The 14,680-nt window shown below is 40.2% G+C and overlaps 1 protein-coding gene across 10 annotated transcripts in view; it reads right to left on the reverse strand.

Moving 5' to 3' along the window:
* Positions 1 to 14,680, reverse strand: part of CHRM2 (cholinergic receptor muscarinic 2) — a 185,777-nt gene that overhangs the window by 35,190 nt on the left and 135,907 nt on the right. The window lies entirely within an intron of this gene.

Raw genomic sequence — 14,680 nt, forward strand, 5'->3', positions numbered from 1 at the left:
AAAACTGATGCTCCATCTCTATTGGCTTACAGCCTGAGAGCAATATTTGTTTCATGGAGCCAGTAACCTACGGTAGGTCCTCCCACCCTTTAGGTTCACATTCTCAGAGCGATCCTTCTTTTCCGTGAAATCTTTAACCTGAGGTGGATCTTTGCTCTTTATATGTTCACAATCTGAGCAGGATACTTCTTTTTCATGAAGCCCAATACCTAAGGTTAGTCCTCTCTTTCCATGGCGGAAACACCCTGTCAGGGATCCTTCTTCTCCATCAATTCCAAAACCATAGGTGAGATCTCTTTCTCTATGAATTCCCAACCTGAGAGGGATACTTGGTTTCATAAAAATGGGTCAATACTTCTTTTCTTTGGGTTCACAACCTGACATGGGATTCCCCTTCCACATGAAACTCTAATCTCAGTTGGATGACCTCAAAAACTGAGGTGAATTCTAACTTTCCATGAACCTACAACTTGAGGTGGATCCACATTTTTCATGAGCTCCTAACTTAACCATAAGGATTCTTTTCTTTCTATAGAAACCCAACCTTAGATATTGTTTCCCTCTTCATGGACACACAACCAGACATTCTATTTTTCATAGCCTTAAAATCCAAGTTGAGTCTTTTTTCATGCTTCCCTCTCAATGGAACCCCAACTTTTGGTGTAGCACTGTCTACATAGGTGCATTAGTCAAGGTAAGTCAAACCTTTCCATGGCCCTACAAACTGAGATGGGTCATCCTATGAGGAGACTTCCTCTCCATGGGCTCCCACCTTGAGGTGAGTCCTTTCTTTCTATGATATCCATAGTTGATATCTTTAGACTCTTTGAATCCTGTTAGGTTGAAATGAATGAAAATGGTGGTCCAAACAGTGGATGTTTGTTGTTTATATGATTCATGGGCATATGGTTAATGTAGATTGCCATGAAACGCATTTGACAGGTTAATAAGCAAGCTTGACCTCATGAACAACCATGCGTGATTAGATCAGTAACCTTCGTCTACAATGGCTTACCATTAACAATCTCAAGAAAATATGTATATGAAGTGATGGTGGAGTTGGCCCTCCCTCACATAGGACATGGTGAAACTACTGCACTGTGTGTGGTGTGGGAATATCCGAGTCTCTCACGTTCCGTTCTGCAGTGCAGAGAGAAGTTGGTTAATGCACAGCTAACAATATATTAACTTCTCTTTACAAGTGAATAGAAGTAAATACATTGCTAACTGCGTGTTACCTCATTGTTCTTCATCGTCCCCCATGGTGAGAATCACAGTCTTCTCTTCATCTTCCCACGTCTCAGAGTTGAGTTGAGCGGAAACTTCGAGAATGAGGAGTGATCTACAATATGTGGAGCAGAGGTGGGCATGCAGATGGGTGGAATACTGATGAGTGGCAGAACGAATGAAGAAAAGTGTGTCACCATCTAATTTTTGGGAGACATTTTGGTTGTAGTATGTTTGGATTTGTCAACAGCAATATGAAAGATGTCATAAAGTCATGGGCCTGAGAGGTGAAGGGCTAAAGGTCACCTTCAACAAGTTGACCTCAAGCTTCATTCCCTTTCCATCTATTGGATCAAGACTAATTTTTGGGAAGGATCCGTGGGGGTGGATATGAAGAGCATCAATAGAAGTCCCATCCACCTGACCAATACAGGTTGAGTGACTCTGAGATAAGCTATTTTAATCTTCCGAAAGGTTTACCTATGGATATGACCATAAAACATTGAAGACCTAAGACTCTGAGATGTTTGATTTTGGTGCTACTCCAGGGTATTTGAAGGTCTACATGAGGAGGGCTTCCCAACTAAGTATATGTTCCTAACCAAAAGTAAAACTGAGCAGTACTACGGTGGAAAAGGGTTCACAAAGGTCTTCTCATATGAAGTCAAGCAAAATCGAGAGGCTGGTAAGTGACAGATTTTCCCTTTTAACATCAAGGAGAGATCGAGAACACCAAAACACCTACAGTATGGCGTCCAATGGTCCAACCTACTGGATCTGCAAAATAAAGGGGCCATCAACGTTGCTGGAGCTCACTGATCCATAACTGTACATGTGGTAATGTTTTCTGCTGATTGGTCGGGTTCTTCCTAATATTTCATAGATGGGTTATTCTTAGGTTTTATCAATTTAAACATCTCTTTTGGCCACCAAAGAGTTTAGATAGAAGAAAACTATCGTATCAAGCTCCGGTCCTGCGATCCCCCTCAACTATCTAGAGATTATAGAGCAGTGAATTACGGAGTTGGGGGGGATGAGGGATGGAGTGAGGGGTATGTGATAGAGAGGGATGTTTCTGTTGCCATTATAAGTGCGTGTACAACAGGATAAATGAAATCCTTCCTCTCGAGGGAGCTGGTGGCCTCTCGATTTCTCACCAAGCGACTCCTTTTTAGCTGCTGCTCTCTGGCATGAATGATTTATAAGTCTGCTACTGCCACATCTCACAGGGTTTCTGGATTTTCAGTCACATTTCTTGGGAGGATTGGAATCCAGAAGGACATTCTGTTTCAAATAACTTCTGCAGCATAAATGTGAGGATGGTTCAAGGCGGCTGAGAACGAGCAGAAGGATAAGGCAGAGCCTCACCGGGAGAGCTGCAAATATAGAGCAGAGCTTAACGCTGGCACTGCCAGAACACCGCAAGAAGCCTGCCCGCTTATATCAAAACAGCGGATCTAGTCAGATATGGATAAATCTATGCACATGTACAGGAGGCAGTATTATAGTAGTTATATTACTGTACATAGGGGCAGTATTATAGTAGTTATATTCTTGTACATAGGGGGCAGTATTATAGTAGTTATATTCTTGTACATAGGAGCAGTATTATAGTAGTTATATTCTTGTACATAGGAGCAGTATTATAGTAGTTATATTCTTGTACATAGGAGCAGTATTATAGTAGTTATATTCTTGTACATAGGGGCAGTATTATAGTAGTTATATTCTTGTACATAGGAGCAGTATTATAGTAGTTATATTCTTGTACATAGGGGGCAGTATTATAGTAGTTATATTCTTGTACATAGGGACAGTATTATACTAGTTATATTCTTGTACATAGGGGCAGTATTATAGTAGTTATATTCTTGTACATAGGGGTAGTATTATAGTAGTTATATTCTTGTACATAGGGGCAGTATTATAGTAGTTATATTCTTGTACATAGGGACAGTATTATACTAGTTATATTCTTGTACATAGGGGCAGTATTATAGTAGTTATATTCTTGTACATAGGGGCAGTATTATAGTAGTTATATTCTTGTACATAGGGGCAGTATTATAGTAGTTATATTCTTGTACATAGGGGCAGTATTATAGTAGTTATATTCTGGTACATAGGGGGCAGTATTATAGTAGTTATATTCTTGTACATAGGGGCAGTATTATAGTAATATTCTTGTACATAGGAGCAGTATTATAGTAGTTATATTCTTGTATATAGAGGCAGTATTATAGTAGTTATATTCTTGTATATAGAGGCAGTATTATAGTAGTTATATTCTTGTACATAGGGGCAGTATTATAGTAGTTATATTCTTGTACATAGGGGCAGTATTATAGTAGTTATATTCTTGTACATAGGAGCAGTATTATAGTAGTTATATTCTTGTACATAGGGGGCAGTTTTATAGTAGTTATATTCTTGTGCATGGGGGCTGTATTATAGTATTTACATTCTATATAGGGTACATTAGTATGCACATTTAATAAATTGCATTTATTGTGCTATACTGTAGAAATTAGCCACTTTAAATTCAGTAAGGGACATGAATATCATTAGTGCCATGAAATTACATTTAGGAGTCGAACATCTGGTGTGTCATACTCGTAGCTTTTCTATAGGATGTATGAATATACACTAAGAACACATCTGCGGTATTTTTATTATTTGTCCTGTCTTTTAGTGAGTCTGTATAGATGTATGAATGCTCAGGGGGTAACACTGTCTAGTGATTATCGCCCTCTGGTGTTTCATTTGAGGAGCTGCAGCTAATAGTGGTGACGTAATATTATTTGATTTTGCAGCTGACTCCTGTCAGTGATGGAGGTCGCGTAATGTCAGACTCTCTCCGCAGTCATGGTTGGTAATTACCGACGTACGAGTCTTGTTTATCAGTCACAAATCCCGCTATCATGCATAATATAATATAGTGTTCTTTGGGGTCCAAGTGGGACCCTGAACAATGCGCCGCTTGTTCATTGGTCAAAGTTGCAATTCCACATACAACCTGTGGATGGGGGTGGCGCTGCATTAGGAATAAAAGCTCGGCCATGTTTTTCTAATCTTGTACAAACGTTTTCTGCTGGATCGTGAGAGCGGAAAGTTACAATTTGTTTCGCTGTTTTGTCAGATTTTTGAGCGCACTTCTCATGGGAATGACGCGCTGCGCTGAGAAGTCTGTTTGTCTTATACATCAGCGCCGAGTATTAATAAGACGTGTAATAGACAAATGTGACCGCGGAAGCCTGCCCGGACCCCAGAATAAATCACCTACATCCCCAGATGCAGAAAGCTTTATCTGAAGCCCCCCTATAACAGAGTTGCAAAATGTTCAGTTTGTCTGATTTTCCTCTGTATAGGTATAATGTAAATTGTTCTTTATTCTATAGGAATAAATAAATAGGAAGGATGGGGGTATGATTCTGTGGCGCACCTGAGGGTCCAGTCGCCACAGAGGTACTGCACCTCAGCCAGAGGTGTGCTACTCCGCTCCTACCCGAGACCCACACTAGCATCCAACAAATCTGTATGCAGTGAGCTCCCTCTAGTGGTGATTGCAGGGATTTGTAGGCAAGCAGGAAAAGGAGCTGGATCCTCTCCATATAGGACAGGCGCCTGCTGTGTTGTACAGCTGGCGCCTTGCAGTGGCATGATCCTGCCCTTGAGTCTTTTAGGGAGGGCGCCTCCTCTCAGAAAAAGTGCAAAGAAAAAGTGATCAGTTCATCGTGTGTACCCCAATATGGCATCAATGAAATCTACAGGTCGACGCGCAAAAAACAAGCCCTCATACGATTATGGGGATGGCAAAATAAAAAAGTTCTGGGTCTTGGAAGAAGGGGAGAAAAAAACGCAAAAGGAAAAAAAACAAACCTGCTTTGGCGCCTGTGGCTGCAGGTGAGTGATGAATCGCGTCATGTTTGTACGTGTGAGATTGATGAACGCCGCGTGTGAATGATGACTTATTACGGGGGCGTCACGGCGGTAACAAGGGCCGTAATATTACAAAATTCTAATGAATGTGAAAATCAATGGGAGACGACAAGTATTCGGAGAAAAATAAACGACGGCCGCCGCGGCGCGGAATAATCCGGATTATTGATGGAAGCAAAAAAAAAAGTAATTATTAAATCAAGTGAATGATTCATGAGGCATGAAGGGAATTTCTGAGACCTGAAACAGTCAGAGACTAAAAAATTGTGAATATTCAGCCGTGGAGGATGGTCCGCCTACTTGGAGGACCCAGAGTGGCCACATATTACATAGGCAGCTCATTGGCGAGTTCTGTGAGGGCGGCGTAATACCTCCTTTCTCCTGCGGGGGAGCTGCAGGGAGAGTGAGTAATTGCTAATAAGATCCCGGTTCACAGCTAATCACTGGGGGAACCTTTAAGTTTAGGGGATCACAGAAATAGCATTAGAAGATTAAATGGGGACTCCTCTCCCAGTTTTTGAGATACTCCTTTAAGATACTCTTCCATGATATCTTAAAGGTGATGTCCATTATATCACACTCTTTTAGGTACACCGAGGAAAGGGACAGACACGACTGCAGATCGCAATGTTTGCAAAACTCTGTATCAGTGCCAGACATTAGTAATTCCCATGGATCCGCTCTGCTGGGGGTTCCAGACCCCAAACTGCTCCCTAGTACACCTATAACAGAGGGGGCAGCCAAATCTGCACCCTCAAAAGAGAAAGCCCACCCCTCTTCAGCTTCGTGGACCACCAAATCCATCAATCTAGACCTCCATAATAAATAACGACCCCAAACCAGACATTAAAAAATAGAAACCTCATACCAAGCCTCAAAAATTCAGACCCCCAAACCCAGACCCTCTAACGGATTAAGGACACCAAGCCAAGTCCCTAAAAAAAACAACAGACCCCAAGGCAGACATTAACAAATAGAGACCCCTAAACAAAAACCCCAAACACAAAACTTATAAAGAAGTACGGATCCCAGACCAGGTCCCTATATAAATACAGAACCCAAACCGTACATGAACAAATAAAGACCCAAGACCAAGCCCCCTAAACGCAAACCCCAAACCTAAAACTTCTAAAGAACTATGGACCCCAGACCAGGTCCCTAAATAAATATAGACCCTAAATAACATTCAGACAAATAAAGACCCCAGACCAAGCCCTCTAAATGCAAACCACCAAGCCAGGCCTCCATAATAAAGACAGACCCCAAGCCAGACATTAACAAGTCCAAACCTGATAAATACAGTCCCCAAACCAGACCCTCTAAACTACTATGTACCCAGACCAGGACCCTATATAAATACAGACCCTAAACCACATATTAACAAATAGAGACTCGAATCCAAACTCTTTAGACTCAGACCCTAAAACCAGAACCTCTAAAGAACTATGGACCCCAAACCAAGTCCCTAAATAAATACAGAACCCATAACTGACTTTCTATATATGTTGTGACTTTTGGCGACCCTCACTTGTCAAATTCATGATGAGCGGCAGCGTTCACTACACTACAAACCTTTCTCCAGCATACCGAGTCGCATGCCATTACTCGCCTCAATTGATTCATTAGAGGGAATCTGTCAGCAGGTTTTTGCTATGTAATATGAAAGCAGCATAATGTGGAGCAAGAGACCCTGATTCCAGTGATGTATCACTTACTAGGCTGTGTGCCGTAGTTTCAATGCAATCAGTGTTTTATCAGCAGGAGATTATCACTGTTGGACTAGGTGTCACATGCACAGTAGTCAGGCTAATCTGTGTAACCCCGCCCCCACCACTGATTAGCAGGGCACACAGGAAGTTACCAATCAGGGGTGTGGGTGGGGTTACACAGAGCTCAGCATTCTAATCACTGATACATCTACAGCAGAAAAAAACTGTGATTTTATCAAAACTACAGCAAGCAGCCCAGTAAGTGACACATCGCTGGAATCAGAATCTCTGCCCCTACATCATGCTGCTCTCAGATTATGTAGATAAACCGTGCTGACAGATTCCCTTTAAGAGGCCTATGGCTCATGATGAATCAGGAGCATCAGCTCCAACATTGGAAAGAAAAGGGCCAGGCTGGCAGAATCAGGGTCACAGACCCCAAACCAGACCCCCTAAATGAACGGATTTGGCCAGTGAGCCCATAGGCCAGCCGTATACTCTGACGCGCTGCTCCTTGGCTTTCTGTACACGGAGCGCTGTGGGCGCGGAGCGCGGTTCTGTGCCGTCTGGCAGCGGCAGAGTTAATCAGACGAGCGATCCCATAGCCGCGCGCTTTGATGAAGTTCCAGGCCATTTACTGCTGTTAAACAATTCATGTTTAATCCTCTCTGCAGAAGCCGCGCTCTCGCGTGAAGGACAAATAACCTTTCTGTAAATCTCCTTCTCGGGAAACAGATTTTAGGGGCAAATGGAAACCTGCGCTGCATTACCGAGCGGTGCGAGCGGGATGAATGCTAATAGTGCTGCGCCGTCCATTAGGCCCTGCGTCACCGAGAAGCAATCTGCAGCCGCAACGCCATTACTTCCCCGACGTGGAGTAACTAATGACATCTGTATACACGGAGGAGCCGCACACCCCACACAAGCACTAATAACATACTGCTATAACCTGGGCATCATCTGTACATAATTATACATGTACAGCTGCTATAACCTGGGCATCTCCTGTATATAATTATATATGTACAGCTGCTATAACCTGGGCATCTCCTGTATATAATTATATATGTACAGCCGCTATAACCTAGGTATCTCCTGTATATAATTATATATATACAGCTGGTATAACCTGGGTATCTCCTGTATATAATTATATATGTACAGCTGGTATAACCTGGGTATCTCCTGTATATAATTATATATGTACAGCTGGTATAACCTGGGCATCTCCTGCATATAATGATATATCTACAGCTGGTATAACCTGGGCATCTCCTGTATATAATTATATATGTACAGCTAGTATAACCTGGGCATCTCCTGTATATAATTATATATGTACAGCTGCTATAACCTGGGCATCTCCTGTGTATAATTATACATGTACAGCTGCCATAACCTGGGCATCTCCTGTATATAATTATATATGTACAGCTGGTATAACCTGGGCATCTCCTGTATATAATTATATATGTACAGCTGGTATAACCTGGGCATCTCCTGTAGATAATTATATATGTACAGCTGGTATAACCTGGGCATCTCCTGTATATAATTATATATATACAGCTGGCATAACCTGGGTATCTCCTGTATATAATTATATATGTACAGCCGCTATAACCTAGGTATCTCCTGTATATAATTATATATATACAGCTGGTATAACCTGGGTATCTCCTGTATATAATTATACATGTACAGCTTCTATAACCTGGGTATCTCCTGTATATAATTATACATGTACAGCTGGTATAACCTGGGCATCTCCTGTATATAATGATATATGTACAGCTGGTATAACCTGGGTATCTCCTGTAGATAATTATATATGTACAGCTGCTATAACCTGGGTATCTCCTGTATATAATTATATATGTACAGCCGCTATAACCTAGGTATCTCCTGTATATAATTATATATATAGCTGGTATAACCTGGGTATCTCCTGTATATAATTATATATGTACAGCCGCTATAACCTAGGTATCTCCTGTATATAATTATATATATACAGCTGGTATAACCTGGGTATCTCCTGTATATAATTATACATGTACAGCTTCTATAACCTGGGTATCTCCTGTATATAATTATACATGTACAGCTGGTATAACCTGGGCATCTCCTGTATATAATGATATATGTACAGCTGGTATAACCTGGGTATCTCCTGTAGATAATTATATATGTACAGCTGCTATAACCTGGGCATCTCCTGTAGATAATTATATATGTACAGCTGGTATAACCTGGGAATCTCCTGTATATAATGATATATGTACAGCTGCTATAACCTGGGCATCTCCTGTATATAATTATATATGTACAGCCGCTATAACCTAGGTATCTCCTGTATATAATTATATATGTACAGCCGCTATAACCTAGGTATCTCCTGTATATAATTATACATGTACAGCTGGTATAACCTGGGTATCTCCTGTATATAATTATACATGTACAGCTTCTATAACCTGGGTATCTCCTGTATATAATTATACATGTACAGCTGGTATAACCTGGGCATCTCCTGTATATAATGATATATGTACAGCTGGTATAACCTGGGTATCTCCTATAGATAATTATATATGTACAGCTGCTATAACCTGGGCATCTCCTGTATATAATTATATATATACAGCTGGTATAACCTGGGTATCTCCTGTATATAATTATATATGTACAGCCGCTATAACCTAGGTATCTCCTGTATATAATTATATATATACAGCTGGTATAACCTGGGTATCTCCTGTATATAATTATATATGTACAGCCGCTATAACCTAGGTATCTCCTGTATATAATTATATATATACAGCTGGTATAACCTGGGTATCTCCTGTATATAATTATACATGTACAGCTTCTATAACCTGGGTATCTCCTGTATATAATTATACATGTACAGCTGGTATAACCTGGGCATCTCCTGTATATAATGATATATGTACAGCTGGTATAACCTGGGTATCTCCTGTAGATAATTATATATGTACAGCTGCTATAACCTGGGTATCTCCTGTATATAATTATATATGTACAGCCGCTATAACCTAGGTATCTCCTGTATATAATTATATATATACAGCTGGTATAACCTGGGTATCTCCTGTATATAATTATATATGTACAGCCGCTATAACCTAGGTATCTCCTGTATATAATTATATATATACAGCTGGTATAACCTGGGTATCTCCTGTATATAATTATACATGTACAGCTTCTATAACCTGGGTATCTCCTGTATATAATTATACATGTACAGCTGGTATAACCTGGGCATCTCCTGTATATAATGATATATGTACAGCTGGTATAACCTGGGTATCTCCTGTAGATAATTATATATGTACAGCTGCTATAACCTGGGCATCTCCTGTAGATAATTATATATGTACAGCTGGTATAACCTGGGAATCTCCTGTATATAATGATATATGTACAGCTGGTATAACCTGGGCATCTCCTGTAGATAATTATATATGTACAGCTGGTATAACCTGGGCATCTCCTGTATATAATGACATATCTACAGCTGGTATAACCTGGGCATCTCCTGTATATAATTATATATGTACAGCTGGTATAACCTGGGCATCTCCTGTATATATTTATATATGTACAGCTGCTATAACCTGGGTATCTCCTGTATATAATTATATATGTACAGCTGGTATAACCTGGGCATCTCCTGTATATAATTATATATGTACAGCTGGTATAACCTGTGCATCTCCTGTAGATAATTATATATGTACAGCTGATATAACCTGGGCATCTCCTGTATAAAATTATATATGTACAGCTGCTATAACCTGGGCATCTCCTGTATATAATTATACATGTACTGCCGGTATAACCTGGGCATCTCCTGTATATAATTATATATGTACAGCTGGTATAACCTGGGCATCTCCTGTATATAATGATATATCTACAGCTGGTATAACCAGGGCATCTCCTGTATATAATTATACATGTACTGCCGGTATAACCTGGGCATCTCCTGTATATAATTATACATGTACAGCTGGTATAACCTGGGTATCTCCTGTATATAATTGTATATGTACAGCCAGTATAACCTGGGCATCTCCTGTATATAGTTATATATGTACAGCTGGTATAACCTGGGTATCTCCTGTATATAATTATATATGTACAGATGGTATAACCTGGGCATCTCCTGTATATAATTACATATGTACAGCCGTTATAACCTGGGCATCTCCTGTATATAATTATATATGTACAGCTGGTATAACCTGGGCATCTTCTGTATATAATTATATATGTACAGCTGGTATAACCTGGGCATCTCCTGTATATAATTATATATGTACAGCCGGTATAACCTGGGCATCTCCTGTATATAATTATATATGTACAGATGGTATAACCTGGGCATCTCCTGTATATAATTACATATGTACAGCCGTTATAACCTGGGCATCTCCTGTATATAATTATATATGTACAGCTGGTATAACCTGGGTATCTCCTGTATATAATTATATATGTACAGCTGGTATAACCTGGGTATCTCCTGTATATAATTATATATGTACAGCTGGTATAACCTGGGCATCTCCTGTATATAATTATATATGTACAGCCGGTATAACCTGGGCATCTCCTGTATATAATTATATATGTACAGCCGGTATAACCTGGGCATCTCCTGTATATAATTATATATGTACAGCTGGTATAACCTGGGCATCTCCTGTATATAATTATATATGTACAGCCGGTATAACCTGGGTATCTCCTGTATATAATTATATATGTATAGATGGTATAACCCGGGCATCTCCTGTATATAATTATATATGTATAGATGGTATAACCTGGGCATCTCCTGTATATAACTATATATGTACAGCTGGTATAACCTGGGCATCTCCTGTATATAATTATATATGTACAGCCGGTATAACCTGGGTATCTCCTGTATATAATTATATATGTACAGCCGGTATAACCTGGGCATCTCCTGTATATAATTATATATGTACAGCTGGTATAACCTGGGCATCTCCTGTATATAATTATATATGTACAGCTGCTATAACCTGGGTATCTCCTGTATATAATTATATATGTATAGATGGTATAACCTGGGCATTTCCTGTATATAATTATATATGTACAGCTGGTATAACCTGGGCATCTCCTGTATATAACTATATATGTACAGCTGCTATAACCTGGGCATCTCCTGTATATAATTATATATGTACAGCTGCTATAACCTGGGCATCTCCTGTATATAATTATATATGTACAGCCGGTATAACCTGGGTATCTCCTGTATATAATTATGTATGTATAGATGGTATAACCTGGGCATTTCCTGTATATAATTATATATGTACAGCTGGTATAACCTGGGTATCTCCTGTATATAATTATATATGTACAGCTGGTATAACCTGGGCATCTCCTGTATATAATTATATATATACAGCTGGTATAACCTGGGCATCTCCTGTATATAACTATATATGTACAGCTGGTATAACCTGGGCATCTCCTGTATATAATTATATATATACAGCTGGTATAACCTGGGCATCTCCTGTATATAACTATATATGTACAGCTGGTATAACCTGGGCATCTCCTGTATATAATTATATATATACAGCTGGTATAACCTGGGCGTCTCTCCCTCCATATATGATTAGATAAATCACTCAGTGCGGTTTGTAGCTTCATCCTCGTGTGACTTTCTGTGAGTAATATGGGAATGTGACAGTTTTCTCAGGAGGCCGATAGAAGCTGATAGCTGTGAGTCGTAGCTTTGTTTTCAGAGCTCGATACTTAACATTTACATTATAAATCTCATAAACAAAAAAAATTCTCCTGAAACAACCAAAAATATGTATGTCTCATCCTCCAGCCTGAGGAGGGAAGTGTAACTGCAATCTGATTGGCTGCTTTGGGTACCGCCCCCGCTTACATTTATAATAGTATCAAAGCCAAACATTGAGGAGATGATTGGGTGAGAAGATCCTGGACCTGACTCTGTCCCATGGGGTCTTATCTGGACTAAACCAGAGGCTGCTTCCCAGACAGTCACATCAGTGCCCTAAAATAGTCCAAATCCTTCACACCTTCCCTCCAGAAATTCCAGTGGCCTCTTTACACCGACAGTAGAAAGATAACAGCTGGGTGGAATGTGCAAAACTGAAGCCGAGACGAAGACTCTATAGCCAGAAAATCTGATATTTATTTTGTGCATAATTTAACTTGTGAGGAGGAATTTATAATTGGAGCTGCCCATGTGGCCCTACGTCCTATCAGAGAAGGGACCAGTGTATTTAATTGTCCAATGTCACCTATTAGAAAGTGATAAACTATTCAAGACTCCTCCCCCGAGGAACTGGACTGTTAGAAAACAAGGAAAAATGGCATTAGCCCACAAGTTATGGAAATAAGTTGAAGGGGAGAACCAATGCCTAGCTTTTAAGTCCTAGGGTGCCCACTTTGATTTCTGCTATGGAGACTCTTGTCACCAGAGTCTGCCAGTAATGGTTACCTTAACCAGGTGTCCAAGCAAAGGTGAGGAGGAGTTTATAATAGGAGCTGCCCATGTGGCCCTACGTCCTATCAGAGAAGGGACCAATGTATTTCATTGTCCAATGTCACCTATTAGAAAGCGATAAACTATTCAAGACTCCTCCCCCGAGGAACTGGACTGTTAGAAAAGCGCAATAACCAATAAGTTATGGAATAAAGTTGAAGGGGAGACCAAATACCATCCTTTTATGTCCTAAGGGCCCACTTTGATTTGATTTACCTTAACCAGGTGTCCAAACAAAGGTCAGAAGAAGTTTATAATATTAGCAGCTCATGTGGCCCTATAAGAATATTTCATTGTCCAATGTTATCTATTAGAAAACAATAAACTATTCAAGACTCCTCCCCTGAGGAACTGGACTGTTAGAAAACAAGGAAAAATGGCATTAGCCCACAAGTTATGGAAATAAGTTGAAGGGGGGAACCAATACCAAGCTTTTAAGTCCTAGGGTGCCCTCTTTGATTTCTGCTATGGAGACCCCTGTCACCAGAGTCTGCAGTTTAACCAGGTGTCCAAGCAAAGGTGAGGAGGAATGTTTATGTTCCTCATAGGATGTCCCCAATCTGTTTCTGGGAATGCCCACTAGGAGCTCTTTCAAATAGCCCTCATATTTTTATGATCCAAGATAGCCCCAAATGTGCCTGGAAATCTTGGAAATTCAGGACTTATGGGGTTGAGGTGAGGGGTTGGACAAGTGATGGCATATTCCACCCTCAGCAGACGGGGGCAGTATTTTTATGTTTTATTCGAAGCTCCTCCCTGTTGTCCATTACACCCTTATGGAATTTTTTTTTCTACCCCTCAGATTTTCTTTAGAAATGATATTTTTAAGGCTTTCAGTTATTTTGGCAAAAGTGAGTAAGAGGTTAATGAGGTTTTCGTGTTTTTCTGCTCGCTCGGCTCTTCCACCCGTAAACTATTGCAACGCCGCGCAAACTTTTAATGAAACGGATAAAATTCAATTACTGAGGTTTTGTTTCACCCACGGGCTAATTGTAGCTTTTTGTTTTGTTTTGCATCTGTTCAAGCCCCTGTAATTGGTTATGTGTCTACAAAGGACACGTGCCGAAAACACCTGCTCACATCTCATTCTGACAGGTGCGTTATTGGGTTAGCCTTTCTTTTTTTTAGGGGCTCGTCGTGCATGCCGATGAATGCCGGGAGGCGGCAGCAAGGGAATGCATTTAAAGGGATTGTAATACTTTAT

The sequence above is a fragment of the Ranitomeya variabilis genome, chromosome 5 (genome assembly GCF_051348905.1).
Source record: "Ranitomeya variabilis isolate aRanVar5 chromosome 5, aRanVar5.hap1, whole genome shotgun sequence".
NCBI lineage: Eukaryota > Metazoa > Chordata > Amphibia > Anura > Dendrobatidae > Ranitomeya > Ranitomeya variabilis.